At 43.8% G+C, this 15,303-nt stretch overlaps 1 non-coding gene across 1 annotated transcript; it reads right to left on the bottom strand.

The window, feature by feature from the left end:
* Positions 1-14,617: 14,617 nt before the first annotated feature.
* Positions 14,618-14,745, bottom strand: LOC129691454 (small nucleolar RNA SNORA17). The gene has a single exon (XR_008722466.1). It is a non-coding gene; the product is annotated as a small nucleolar RNA SNORA17 (small nucleolar RNA).
* Between the last annotated feature and the right edge of the window lie 558 nt (positions 14,746-15,303).

Below are 15,303 nucleotides of genomic sequence, written 5' to 3'. Positions count from 1 at the left end.
GATGTACCTTTGTGAGTTCAAGGCTAGCTTGGTCTACAAAGTGAGTCCAGGACAGCCAGAGCTACACAGAAAAACCCAACCCCCATAGATAGATAGATAGATAGATAGATAGATAGATAGATAGATAGATAGATATCATATATATACATACATATATACATACATACATACAATATGTATGTATATAGCATATACATATATATTGCATATATACATATATGCATAGCATATATATATATACATAGCATATGTGTATACAGCATATATACATATATGTACATAGTATATGTATATAGTATATATGAATATATGTATTATATAATATATAATAATGTATATTATATTACATATGTGTATTTATAATTTAAAATCTAAAAGCACCAAGAAACTCATTAAACAATAAAGTAATTCCCATGTCCTTAGAAATATAACTATTTCTAAGTATAACAGAAATCTAATACAAACAGGCAGGCCCACCTTAACTGTAGCTGTTGTATGCTGCCTGAGGCCACATTGCTGCTGATGGCTTTCCTGCCGTATGCTCCTGGCCAAACTGCACCTGTTTTCAATAATCTGTGCTCATACATAGTTTGATGATGCCATTTCAGTAATAATAATAAAAAACTGTTTCTCTAAACTGAGCTGGTTTTCCAAGTGTTAGCAATGATTTTAGTATTATAACATCAAAATGTGGAATTTTAAACATCTTTTTCAATGTCTCTCCAGTGGGAAGCTCCCTTCTCATAGTGGTGGGTATAGAGCCTCTAAAATCCCCGGTTTTGTTTGAAGTTTTAAAGTTTAACCTAACTCTCTCTGGGTTTTCCTTGGCTAGCTCCTTCTCGTTAGCCTTTGGGTGAGAGCTTCTAAGAACCCACAAGGAACAGTGAGGTTGCCCAGGAGTGCGACAAGAAAGGCCCAAGTTCGTGGGAAAAGCAAAGGATTTGGCTCCAACTGGAAGGATACAAATGCTTGTCCCTGGGTTGACCTTTAACTTCCATATGTTGGCTCCTATCTGTACCCCTACACACACACATGCACACACACACCACTCTACTTTCCATTCGTACTCTGGCTTTCTGAAGTAATAACAATATTGCCTTATCGTGGCCATCCTTGAGTGAAAGTAACAAAGACGGATGGGTCTCCACAAAACTGCCTCAGAATGACAGTGAACAGCCCAGTGGCCTGTTGTCTCCATCTGTCCTCAGGACCATCAGTTTCACCCATTCCTTGTTGGTGGGTTGGTGTTGGTCTAATTCTGTTTCTAAGAAAACACTCATGCAGTAGGAGGAAAAGGGCATCAGAGTGATCCCATGCATACAGTTATGGCCTTTAGGAACCTGAGTCTGTGGTCCTACCAGGACATCATGCACAGTGGTGCCATGTTAGAGAAGCAGGTCTTCTTAAGATTAGGCCTCTACAAACATTTAAAAATTTGGCACCGCCATTAACTGAATGAAAGTGATGTTTAGTTGTCTTTCATTCTTTGTTTGGGGATCTGTGGTCATTTATAATAAAGATGAGTCAGAAGTTTCGCTTTTCTTCCAACGGTATGGTTTTAATGTGAAATGTCCCTCACAGGCTGTGTTTGCAACATTTAGTCCTCAGCTGGTGCCACTGTTTTTGAAGGTTGGACAAACTTTCAAAGAGCCCTACTGGGAGAAGTCGGTCACGGCGGGCAGGCCGCTGGGGGGCTAGCATTCCTAGCTCCCTGTCACATTCTGCCTCCTCTCTATCAAGAAATGAAGAGTTGCCCCCAACACTCTCTTCTACTCCCATGGCATGCAGTCAAACACACAAGAGAAAGCAACCAGAGCCCGAGCCCCCTTGAAACAGTGAGTGAAACAAATCGTCCCTCCTTGAAGTTGTCATGGTGACACAAAGTACCTAATATGCCCAAGTAACTAGGTTGTACTGGGATAATAAGACTCGGACTGTTTAGCTGAATTGCCCTTCTAGGTGGTTGGGTATTTTGGCCTACATAGGGAGCTAGATGTTAATTTCTTTTAAGACACAGCTGTGTCCAGCCTATGGCCCACAGGTTACACACCCCCAGGATTGCTGTGAATGTGGCCCAACAGAAACTTGTAAACCCACTTCAAACTATGAGATATATAGATAGAGAGATACTTATATGTAAATATATACTTCAAACTATGGTATATGTGTATAGATATACACACAATATGTATATTGTATGTGTGTGTTTGGTTTTGGTAATTCCATTGCACAGATATCACATGAATTTTGTAAATGACAGTAATATCACAGTATCAAGATTGGACACACCTGAAATTTTATGACTTTATTGTGATTAATTTTGCAAAATGACAGCTTGAAATAATTTTTAGATTTTCTGTGTGTGCTTTGGGTCTCTAGAACATTCCTTTTATATGTATATTACTGCCTCATGTTCACTATGGCTCCTGACTGGGATGGGACACTGTCTGATGTCAGTGCCGAAGTTTCTCGGTGTCCCTGATCATTTCTTTACTCGCCTACCCCATTAAATCCCCACTCTTGTGCTTCCTATCCTTGGCTTCTCTGAAACACTGTATGCTGTATTCTGAGTGTATTCTAGACCCTTCCACTCTCTTAACTGCCTGCTCTTTTCTCAACTTCAGCTGATCAATTTTGAAAATTCCATCACTTCTCATAACCCCTTTCTAGGTTTTCTTTTATTTTGTCATGTCTTCCACATACTAGTCATGGTGTCGAAACTGCTCTAATGTGCCAGCTAGGAGAGCTCTGAGAGGAGAACTTCTGTCTTAGGGGTCACCTCCCCAGGGTAAGAGCCAACGATGTCTCTGAGGTGAAGGTGAGATCACGGCAGAGCACCTATGAATGGGTGCACTTTTCTTCTATGGAGAAATTATAGCATCTAGTGCTTTCTCAGAAGAAATCATGGGCCAGACCCTCAGGTACTGAAAAGAACAGTTGCTGCTCTGTGTGCAGTGTGGTCTGAGAAGTCTGTGTCTTTCTTTCTGTGCTAAGCAGGGATGTGATATGATAAACTCAGTATCAAGAAAAGTCCTACAGAGCCACCCTGTAAAAGTGCTCGCCATCTGGTCCCGGAAGAAAGTGAACTCAAGCTGTGGCCTGCACCACCACAGATGCCACAAAGAACAGGAACAAGGTCCAAACTGCCCAGGGGTTAGACCCTCTCACCCACCGTGCACCACCCAGGTAGGGTTCCACGCCCACGTCTGAGGAGATCTTCCCGTTACATAGTGTCTGCAACCTAATCTGAAATGAAATTTCAACATGCCTGGTTTCCATGGATGTAAATGCCCAGAGAGGATACAACTGTACTGTTTTCAGTATCCTTCACAGAATCTACAGTGAGAAAATGAAGGACAAGAGAGAGACAGAGCCCGTTGGCCAGTTTCTTTCAAATGGCTGGAGCTTGACACAGGCACATCTATCAACAGATTCCTTAACCTCATGAAGTGACCGTTTTCTGTCTCTAAGAGGTGCTTGCCCAATGATCCCAGGAGCTAGAGGAACTGGGAACACCGAGAGCACCACCCAGCACAAAACAGCGTGGGGCTGTTGCTTCACATCTGGCAGCCATCAATTTTGATATCTGTATTAACGCATTGGCTCAAATTAACATTCCTGCCAGTGAACCAGAGCGGTTATTTTTAACTCGAACACATGTTTTGAGATAAGAACAGTTTTTAAGAGGGAAGGGGGTTTGCACGACATGGAGCCCAACAGACCAGGTCAGTCAGGCCGACTCCCCAGGCAGCTCTTCTGGAGTAGGTCAAGCCCTGTATTTTGTATCCCTGACCTCAGATGAGCAGATAGGCCTAATCCTGGGGTGGCCTGTCTGCTATTCTGTAGATATCACAGAATGTATCCAGGGATACTCTCTAGACTTTCTTGAGCTGTTAGCTTCTTATCTTTTATACTGACAAGTGGGTCAGGAAGATAGTGTTCAAAGGCCCTGAAAGGTGAATAATGGCGTCCTCAGCATATAAAAACTAGTGGCAATGGGAGGTTGGAGATGTTGGTGCGATATGTCAGATGTTAAGATGATGCAGGGCTGGACCCCCTCCCAATATGTGGCGCTATTGACCATGAAGCGGAGGCTACCAAGTCGTGCCAACCTAGGCAATTCCAGTGTCAGCCTGTAGGTACTATGTCTGCAGACAGTTTTGCCAAATATGACAACAAACCACATTTTTCCTGGTGCGGTTCAATGGACACAGAAAGGAAGTGCCACAGAGCATTCTAAGAAGTAAAATGGAATTATTTCCCTGGAATAGTTTAGAAATATTTAAGAAGAAATTTAACAACAAAACTGGTGGATTTTTCCTTGTCTTAGTAGTCTTTCAAGAAATTTCACAAGAAATCTACATTTTGCCAAATTAAAACAAAACAAAATAATTATTTGTTAACAAACCTGCACATATTCCCAGAGCAGACACGAATGCAAAGCAAAGACTTTTTGTGAAGACTCTGTGCACATAGCAATTATGTTCCTGAACCACACTTCAGGTATCAGGGGACAAGGAGAGTGGTAGCTTCGGGAAGGGTCAAATTAGGAAATGACTGCATGTAGTTCATCAGATGAAAGAATTTTCTGTCTTCCTCCCAACCCTGACTACTATACCTCAATATTTATACCCAGTGAGCAGTGGTCAGTACCACTCCTCACTCAGCTCCTCTCCCAGGAACTGTTAAAGCCTCGAATGCTATTGCAGTTTCCTTCTTTTAACAGAATGAACAATGTTCCATGAAACCTAAAGGGCCATAATTACAAATCCCATCCACCATTTGAGAGCAAATATCTACTTCTACATATTATTCAAATTTAAAGTCTTCCATTTAGAAGTGACTCTTTTAAACCTTTCAACAAATGCAAAGTTTCTCATCATTTTCACTAAGGCAGAATAGCATTCTTGACAAAACGCAGACTTGAATAGATCATGATTATTTCCAGAACCATAAACTCTAGATATTTGGCATGGAGGTAAAACTATTACTTAAAAAAAAAAGAAGAAGAAGAAGAGAAAAGAAAAAAGGAGGAATGAGAATGAGTCCCACGTCTTTTCTTTTGCAGGGATTATCCACCAACTGTGACTAGCCTATGGGCCGCGGGGTGACTTAATTCTACACACACTTCTCTGTGCCTGTGTGTTTGTGTGTGTGTGTGAAGAGAGAAATTACATTCTGGCCCCATGGCATACAAGTACAGGAACTATGACGTGGAACTTTCTGGCCCAGAGCTGCCCATTCCCAAGTACTTCTGTATTTAGCTTGTGTCTCCTCGTGCCTTGGTCTCTGCTTTCCTGGACATGGCTACTTTTGTGTCTTGGCTTTTGGAAGTCTGGCACTATCTTTTCTCCTAGGTTGTCTGGCAATCACAGTTGCTGGAGATACAGTTGCTCCTTTTCTCCCTTCATGTTCCAGGTTCTTCTGGGAAGTACATGGCTTCTATTTCTCTCTATCCTCTGCAGTTGTCCTATTTAAAAGATGGAACTGGAGAAATGACCTTTGAATAAGACATGCAAGGAGCAAAGGCTGAGGATATAGCTCATTAGCTTGCATGCTCACCCAGAATGCATGGATCCCTGTGGATTTTATAGAGTCCTCAGCATTGTATGGAGCATGATGGTGCACACTCATATCTCACCACTTGGAATATGGAGTCTTGTTCAGCTACATAGTTAGTTCAGGCTTACAGAAAACAGGAGGTAGCAGCAATCAAGGAGGGAAAGAAGGCAAACAAACAAAAAAGCAGGAAGAAGATATGAAATACAGAATGAAAATTCTGATAGCTTTCTCAAATAACCACAGAGCTCACAAATGGTGAGTGGCAGCACAGGAGCTCAGGATATACAATTCTTCCTTCCAAGAGTCAGCTGTGTGTTTTCTAGCTGAATTTATTCAGGTGATACCACTCATTCCAAAAAACAGCAAACAAGCTTGATAGCCCTAAATTCTTAGTCCTTTCCAAGCATACTCTCGCATGCTTCAGAAGTATAATATACCATCCTTAAGTTAAAACGAAAGCATGAAAATGTTGTAAGATAATGTTCTCTGGACCCTCCTAAACAGAACCTCATTTTAAATGAGATAGGAGAAAGTTGTGCTGTCATAGCAAAGGCTCATATATTGTTGATATTTTATGAATGTAAAAACAAAATAAAACACCAGTATAACATGTTGCTGTCCAGAGTACCAAACCTCTTCTTTCCCTACAAGATCTAGTGCAGTGCTTGGCCCATCTGCCAGAGAGCCATCCACCAACACAGATAAATGAAAATAAAGCAAGAGTCCCAGGCATCAGCCAATCATATGCATTAAGGTAGCTCAAGAAGTCAGCTTGGACTTTCCTTCCCAGAATACGTGGGTCTTTCTTAAATGAGTGACGGATTAGGGGATGTCCCCTAAGAAAGAATGTCTCTACTCAAACTGTTGTGTTAGAAAAAAATAAATCCCGAGAGCAGTGTTTGGTTATGGGTTTCTATGGTGACCCACTTAGAGACCAGGGGAAAAAAAAAAACTAAAATGCTTAGTTCTTAGTCTATGATCTAAGACTAGTCTATGCATCTAGTCTATGATCGGAAGACTAGTAGTCAGAATCCTTGCCAGGCTTCAGGCAGCTTCAGACACCAAGGCTGAGTCCTGTAAGGGAACTAACTTTGACCTGCAGCTGTGTCTGATCTGCCTGAGAACCTCACAAAGGATTCCACAGAACCTGTGCAAAATATTCCTGTGAGTTCCAGGTGAGTTTCAGCATCCAGTATCCAGAGCTGGTGCCTCCATCCTTGCCTCCACTTAGAAACTCAAAAGGCTTCAGACAGTTGGAATGTGGAGTTGAGGACAAGCTGAAGACAAGCAAAAAAAAAAAAAAAAAAATGGCCATGGTAGTCACTGCAGTGTCATTGTGCTCCAGTCAGAACAGAGACAGACAGAACAGGGAGAAACATGCACCATGAAGGTGAGCTATGTATCAGAAACATCAAAATAGGTGTTATCAGATGGGAGGAATGGAGACCTGAGGTGATGCTGCTGACTGACTAGAGGCCACTTAACCCCGAGGCTACCCATGGTAAGGAGTCAATACCCTTTAGATGTTTTCTTCTACCAGACTTGGCAACTTTACTTTAATTCATGAAATTAATTCAGCATCATGAAATTACAAAGACAGACTGGAGCAGGAGACTGTGGCCATCAGGACAGTGCATGACAGGCTGTTCTTTCTTGACATTCTAGAAAGGCTGGGGTGGTCTTTAGGACCAAGAGAGACATCTCCTTTTCAGCTCCCCTGAACACCTTACCAGCCAAGGATACAGGGGGGGAAAAAGTATCAACATGATCCCAGGCATATTTTTGCTTTGCCAGCTGGGCTTGTGTGAATAATGTGGCCAGCTGCACGTGAACAATGTATGCAAACAATGTACAAATGAACAAGGGAGTGTGGGGACAGAGTGGGAAGCTTATTTAGTGGCTCTGCACCAGCAGATGTGCCAATGAAGAGAAGGACAGAAATACAGTGTTGTTGTGAGCACGTGCCTCGTGGTCCCCAGGACGAGGGTGATGGCCAGACTGGGTAAAGTACACTGGGGACATTTGCCTGGGCCTTGGGATAAAGTTGAAGAGCACTGGATCTGGCTGGGAGAGGGAAAGTTACTGTGGAGTTTCCATTCTGCTCAAATCAGATGGTAGGAGCTCAGCCCAGAACCAGAGTGAGGAAGAGGCCCTTAGCCACTCAGAGAACTGCTATATGTCTCCTCTCAGTTATAGCATTTTCATCTGGGCATCTCTGTGTCTGCCTGTCCATCTGCCTAAGTGTATGTATGTGTGTGTTTATACATATATAAAACACTCCACCCTCACACAACGATCTGAAACTGAACAGTGGTTATTTTAACAGTAGTAGTGAAACAACATTTTACTGGTTGGTCTTGCTATATTAGGAATCACAAATTCACGAATCCCTTTCTCCTGGATTTAAAATGGAAGCTTCCACTTACTGATTTAAGTATTCAGTCAATAACAGTTTTGTCTTTGGTTTTGAGACAGGGTCTCCTGTAGCCCTGAATATAGCCCTCAAATTTGCCATATATCAAAGATTGGCATCAAACTTAGCACTGTCCTGCTTTCTCCCCTCCCTTGTAAAAGATGGAAATACAGACTGCTCTTACATGCCTCACTATCCCTGGTTCTACGTGGTTCTGGGATTACAACCCAGGACTTCAACTGTACTAGTTAAGGACTCCAAATGAGCGACATCACACCACACTCAGAAAGCCTGGGTGCTTTGGGTGAGAGAGTCACTTAATCCCCTGGTGTTTTAGAGAAACACTTTCCTGAAAGGGCAATATGCCTGGGGTACTGTCCTCCCCCCCCCCAGGGGACTTCACTCTTCTGCTCTGGCCTCTTCACTCCCCCTTTCCAGTGAATTTCTGTTTCTATTGAGTCTAAAAGTATCTTATTATGGGAACCAAAACACAGTTGACTAAAGAAAGAATACTGTGCCTGCCTTGCTAGAATTGGTCATTATAAAATCAAACTGGCTCTGGATGTTCTGTTTGTAGGTGTGTGTGTGTGTGTGTGTGTGTGTGTGTGTGTGTGTGTGTGCGCGCGCGCGCGCGCGCGCGCGCACCATTATTATTGCTATAGAACTTCAGATTGAATCCAGTGTCTCACAAATGCTAGGCAAGCACTCCATCACTGAGCCGCATCCCCAGATCTCTTTTTACTTTAAATTTTCAGACAAGGTCTTGATGTTCTCGGGGTGATGTCACAAAAATTTGTAGGAACAGGTTCATTTTTCCCCTTTGATTTAAAGAATAAAAAGACAAGAAAAGTAAGGTTTTTATTACTCAGGTTTTATTAAAAATAAAAGTACAGAGAAAGAGAGACACATACAGAGAGAAAAACACAAAGAGACAGACTCAGTCAATTGTGAAGAAAACCCAGAGCTGAGAGGTATGGGATGGAATTGGATAGTTTGGACTATGAAGAGGGATTAGATAATATAGACAAAGACAGAGAAGGTCATTGGCACTTGTCACTGAAGACCTTGAGCGATATTTGAATAGCTTCCTCTGGATGGGGAAGGTTGGGTGAAACCCACCAGGAACCCACCAGAAGGGAACCCACCAGGTCATTGTCATAGAGGAGAAGAATCAGGAAGTTTTCCATCTTAAATATTTAAATGAAAAGTATGTTAGTCTACTTAAAAATTTCTTTCCTCCTGCCTGCCTACCAGGGATTGCACTCTTAGTCTCTCAGTCTCACTAATTTCCACAGGTTGGTACTGAACTCACTTTAAAGCCCAGGTAGGCCTTGGACTTGGAAAAACGTCTGCCTTAGCTTTCCAAAACCACCCAGGTTGGACTATTTTTAGCCTTCTGAATAAAAAAATGTAGACCTGGTATCAAATTGTTGGATACTGCAAAGCATGTCAGAAGTTCACAGGGTTAATGCCAAGTCCATTTTACTTCTCTGCTACTGAGCAGGCCATCCCCAGGCTCTTCCCATCACTGCCAAAAGGAGGTTTCAGAACTCCAGGCAGGAGCTCGAAGGAGAGACACAGGGTTCTGTCTAGAGCAGATATGGTACTTGCACAGAACTTGATGTCATATCCCTGCTTCATCACAAAGGAGACTGGACTGGGGAAATGGTTACTCACAAAACTATGTAGCTGAGACTTTCTAAGTCCCAGAACCACAAAGTCTTAGTGTACAAACCACAGCTGGCCCAGCTCCAAGCCATACTACAAGAAATTGCCAGGAAAGGATTCTATCACATTTGTCTGAGGGTTATGACTTATTTTTGAAGTGCAGGTTTGTCTTAGGTCAAGTAGTAAAGAAAAACAATGACCTTATTTTACAAAACAAAATGTCTTAAAATTTCAAAGAGTTTTTTCATCAATATGCAAGTATGATTCTTTCAGGATATGACAAACTTTCACAGAAAAAGAGACTGTGAATCATTGAGCTGATTCATCTACTGGCTTCAAGCAAAGCTAGAAACGTGTGCCTTAATGCAATATGGATAAGGCTGTGTACTCAATGACCAAATCAACTCAAATTCAATCATAAACTTCAAAAAAAGAGCCACCCAAATGTACCCTGTGTTCAATGACTGCACTATTACCATCCAATTCAGACATGAGCAATACTCACCCCTGTTGACTCAGAGCCTCACAGCTGGGTTGGAGGGCAGAGCACTGGGCTATTTCTCAAGCAGGCTGTCTCCTGAGCAAGCTCAGGAGACAAGGGTCTATGGGACCACTCTGATCTAGCCATGCATTGAATCATGGTGGTGATTCTCCCGACTTTCAGGAGTGGTTTTAGAAGACTCTGCCAATTTATAAGTCTAAGTTTCTTTGTTTTAGTCTGGTCTCTCTGTCTCTATCTCTCTCTGTGTGTCTGCCTCTGTGTGTGTGTGTGTAGAAAAGAGAGGAGTGTGTATGTGTGGAGAGAGAGAAGAGAGAGGAACAGAGACAGAGAGACAGAGATAAGCTAGATCTTCCTGGTATGAAATCCCACTCTTCCAAGGCAGATATTGGAATAGAACACTCTCCTTATCTCTAGTGCCAAGAAGGCTATGGGTACTCTCCCTGTGGGATAGCAGGACTTCCTAGCCACTTCTGTGACCAGGTCGGGACCTTCAGATTTTCCCAAATAGCAGATTGCGTTTGAACAGCCCACAGTTCCTCCCTGAGTTCAATCGCATGGCCAGGGCTATCCTCTTCTTCATGGGCCACAGAACCATCTTCAGTGGGAAATAAGCATTTTAAGTAATAGCAATACTGATAGGGACTCTTGGGAACTGGTAACCCAGTCCAGAGAGTACTGTAACCTCTTTACCAGAAAAATTACTCGTTCTTCCCACTTAGAGATCTATGGTGTTGAGTAATTGAACCATAGTTCAAGTAGAGTGTCCCAGAAAAAAATCCACTTGGGCTCCCTGTCTGGAGTCTGGCAGGCTTCCAGCACAGCCAATGGCCAAGCTCAATCTGTATGTCTCCTTCTTCCAAGGCTTTGCCTTCTGCACAGCACTTCACTAACAGCAAGCTGGAGACTGCCTGGAGTTGGCTTTTGTTTGGGGAGTTACTGGCCAGAGCTTTTGAACAGGAGTGTTCCACAGAAGCACTAGATATTATTCATATAAAATGAATACTTTTTTAAACAGTACCCTTTCAGAAATTTCTAACTACTTTGTAACTGGATGATTAACTTGGTGATAAAAGCAGTTATTAAAAGTCTACCTTCCCCCCCCAAAAGAAACATCAATATCTTATATCCTATTTCATGTTACTCATGCAAAACTTTACTTCTCTGATTTAAAAAAAATGAGTTATTTATACAGTAATGTATCAAACATCAAAAAATAAAATAGGAAAGAGCAGAATCTAGCCATTCACATGACAAGCTGACCTCAACCATTTAAAGATGATTCAAGTAAATTTGTATTTATTTCTTCAGCCCTTAAATATGATTTCAGAGCATACTGCACAAGGGCCCTAGGATCACAGCTCATTAAATGCAGCTGAGATCTTGTTGAACAGGAGAGATGAGAAAGGGTTTTTCAAGACTGAGGATCAAGGAGGACCTAAAAAATGTTTGTGTGAGGCATGCCTGGTTCTCATCACTCCAGGTTCCCAGGTGGACTGCATGAGGGTTCTCTGACAGAACATCACACGAGACAATTACATTTCAGGGAGATAATGGAATAGTTGTCTTATTGTTATGGCAAAATATCTGACATAAGCAACTAAAGGTGTGGGGGTGGGATTGTCTTGGCTCATAGTTTCAGGGGATACAGTCCACCACAACAGGAAAGCATGAGGTCAGGACTCTAAAGCATGTAAGCACAGCTGGACACATTACCTCCCATGGTCAGGAAGCACAGAAAGAGGAATGCTGGAATTCTGATTACTCTCTCCTTTTATTCCTTTTTATAAGTTCAGCAGCTCAGCTTGTTGATGTTGTCTACATCAGGGTTGTGAGTGTGATGGTTAATCCTTGTTGTCAACTTGATTGAATCTGGAATTTTAAAAGATGCTTCTGGGTAAGTATGTGAGGGCAGTTACTACAAGGGTTAACTCGGAGAGGAAGCTGCTGCCTCAGAGTGGGTAGTGCCTTCTGGAAGTGGCCCAGATATATTGAGATCTAAGAGAAAAGTTGTGCTACTTAAAAAAGAAAAGAAAAGAAAAAGCTGGGCCTGGTGGCACACACCTATAATCCCAGCACTTGGGGAGGCAAAGACAGGTGAATCTCTGTGAGTTCAAGGCCAGCTTGTTTTACAAATTGAGTCCAGAACAGCCAAGGCAACACAGAGAAACCCTTACTCAAAAAACTTGCACAGGTGTAGCCCATGGCAGTTCAGTGTCCAAGTGGGTTACATAGTAATGGGAAGAGGGACTGCCTCTGACATAATCTGATTGGCCTGCTCGTTGATCACTTCCCCCTGAGGGGGGAGCAGCCTTACCAGGCCACAGTAGAGGACAATGCAGCCACTTTTGATGAGAACTGATAGACTAAGATCAGAAAGAAGAGGAGAACCTCCCCTATCAGTGGACTTGGGGAGTGGCATGCATGCAGAAAGGGGAGGGAGGGTGGGATCGGGAGGGGAGGAGGGAAGGGCTTATGGGGGGATACAAAATGAATAAAGTGTAATTAATAAAAAATTTTTTAAAAAAACCAAACCTAACCAAACCAGAAAAACCTTTTCATTAGTTCTTTGTGAATTTCACATCATGCACCCCAATCCCACGCATTTCCCCTTCACTGGTACCTGCCTTCCACTCTTGCATCCTCTCTTCCTACAGAAAAAAAAAAAAAAATTACATTGTGGAAGCTGTAGAGTGTCACAGTGTGTACCACAGTATATTCTTTTGTCCACACTTCTTTCCTTGCAAATGTTCATTGCAATGACTTGTTGATCTGGTACAAGGCCCTTGGCTTCTGCTACTCTATCGATACTGGAACCTCACTGGGACTCCTGTTTAATCTCCTGTTGTTGCCCTGTGTGATGGAGATTCTGTAGCTTTGGATCTGTAGAACCAGCCCATTTATGTACTTTAGAAGTTCATCAATAGGGTAGATGTTGGAGTGGACCAATTCAAAGCCCTGGATCTTGGCCTGAGAGTTATCTGAGCTGGTCAGTCCACCGGTTGTCCCATTCTCGTGCCATTGGGGCAGGTTCACTAGGCAACCTCTGAAACTAGAGCCACTCTACTGTGCTTCCAGGTGAAGTACTGCCCAGGGCCTGCTTTCCCAAGTGCTGCAGTAGGTGAGGGGCAGAGCCCAACTCTCCCACCCTGGTGACCTCAAGGACAGCTCTTCTGCCTGCCATTGGTGGAATGGGGTAAGGAATGGGGTAGGCATCTCTTCCTAGCCCATATCACTGCACAGCAGACAAGTTGCAGGGCCAGCTCTCCTCAGGCTGGCTCAACTGCACCCCTGTCACTAAGGTCATCTTTACCGTGCTGCCACGGTGAGGTGTGAGGCCTGCTCCCCTAGTGCCGCAGCAGGTGAGGGCAGGGACAGCTCTCCTGCTCTCATGACTCGGTGGGGCCAGCTCTCCTGCCTGTCACTGATGATACAGGCAAAAGGGAGAAGAGGGCATCTCTCCCTCACTAATGCCACCACATAGCAGACACAAAGCAGGGATGATTCTCCCACACTCATGCCCTCAGGGCCAGCTCATCTGCAACCCCCACAGCCAGCGGTAGCACTACTGTGTTGCCCAAGTGAGGTCCAGGGCCTACTCTCCTGAATGCTATAACAGGTTGGAGGCAAGGACAGCTCTCTTACCTGCCTTAGGTGTCAAGGGGTGAGAGAAGGTCATCTCTCACTCACTCATGCCTTCTGAGTTGGCTCATCCATGCCCCTGCCACCAGAGTCAACTCTCCTCTGCTGACCAGGAGAGATGCAGGGCCCACTCTCTTGAGTTCTGTAGCTGGTGAGGGACAGAAATAGCTCTCCTGCTCTCTTGACCCCAGGGCCAGATTCCTATGATGCCCAGGTAGAGGGTGGGACCAGTTCTGTACAGGCCTCAGACATCAATGTGTCCCTAGGTGGCAGCCCAGACCAGACATGGCCCCTGGTGACAGAACAGACTAGGACCCCATCATGGTCAGAGGTGGCATCACTGACTACTCACTTCAAGCTGTTCCCCACTACCCTCAAGTCTCCAGTTCTGCCTCTCTTCATTGGGCCCACATCCTTCTGTTTCTCTTTCTCTTCTATTTCTCCACCACATCACGCTCCTCTGACAGGCACCCAGGGTCTCAGAGTATCTGAGGTCCTCTCAGTAGTGGTCACGGGAGTGCTATATCCCACCTGTGCATTAGAGCCAGACAGGGGTCATCTTGAGCATGCTCTGTCATCCCAGGCCTGGATGAAGCCTGATTTGTGGTTGTCTCAGGCTACCTACCTGTCCAGGCTCCATGGAACTAGTCTGCTCTTGTTTTGCTCCTTGCCCATGCCAGGGTCCTCTGTCTCAGGCTCTCTTTTGCCTGGGACCCTAAGTCACAGACAGGGTTCTTGTCTCTGGCTTGCTCCTGGTCCTGGAAGCTGTTGGGGCCTTTACTGCATGCCCCACTGATGGCCATCTCAGGTTCACTTTTTTTTTTTTTTTAGGAGATGTTAGGCTGAAACATTCAAATGTTCACAGGTCAGAACACTGAGCATAGACATAGCTACCTCTCTGCCACCTCCTGACACACACGTGACACCATAGCCACAACTGCAATGCTTCTGGAGGTGGAATGGTGCTGCTTTTTCGACTGCCTGGTTCCATTCCTTGCTGTTAAATGCATCTCTTCTGTGACTGACATTGCCAAAATCCTTTACTGACATCTGACTGGAGACCTATAGAATTAGAAGTTCACCAGACCTTCTGTGACAGACTGGGGCTGCTGAGGCAGCCAGCCACATTGACTGGGAATCTACCAAGAGAACAGCATCTCCAATGCACAGCCAACCATTGTCGGATGAGCCGGCATATTGTGTAAGCCAACATGATAAATTCCCTCTGAAATACATGCATTGTTTTCCTTCTATTCCTCTAGAAAACTCCAACAGATGTGGTAAATCTTCCCTTCTTAGTTAAACATTTCTAGAAACATCCACATGGCAGCTGGGGGTGTCTTCTAGGTGTTTCTAAATTCAGATAGGATAACAGCAAATATTAATCATCATGGATGCTCACCCACACACATTTGCATACTACACACAAGTACCCCATGTACATGACATACGTGCACCTACAATATACATTGTGTACAAACCAGGGCCCATACTCGCATACCCATACGTTACACTGGGA

The sequence above is a fragment of the Psammomys obesus genome, unplaced genomic scaffold (genome assembly GCF_907164565.1).
Source record: "Psammomys obesus unplaced genomic scaffold, mPsaObe1.curated_primary_1811, whole genome shotgun sequence".
In the NCBI taxonomy this organism is placed as follows: domain Eukaryota; kingdom Metazoa; phylum Chordata; class Mammalia; order Rodentia; family Muridae; genus Psammomys; species Psammomys obesus.
Note: the sequence above shows the minus strand (reverse complement) of the source record. Positions and strands in the feature narration are given on the sequence as shown.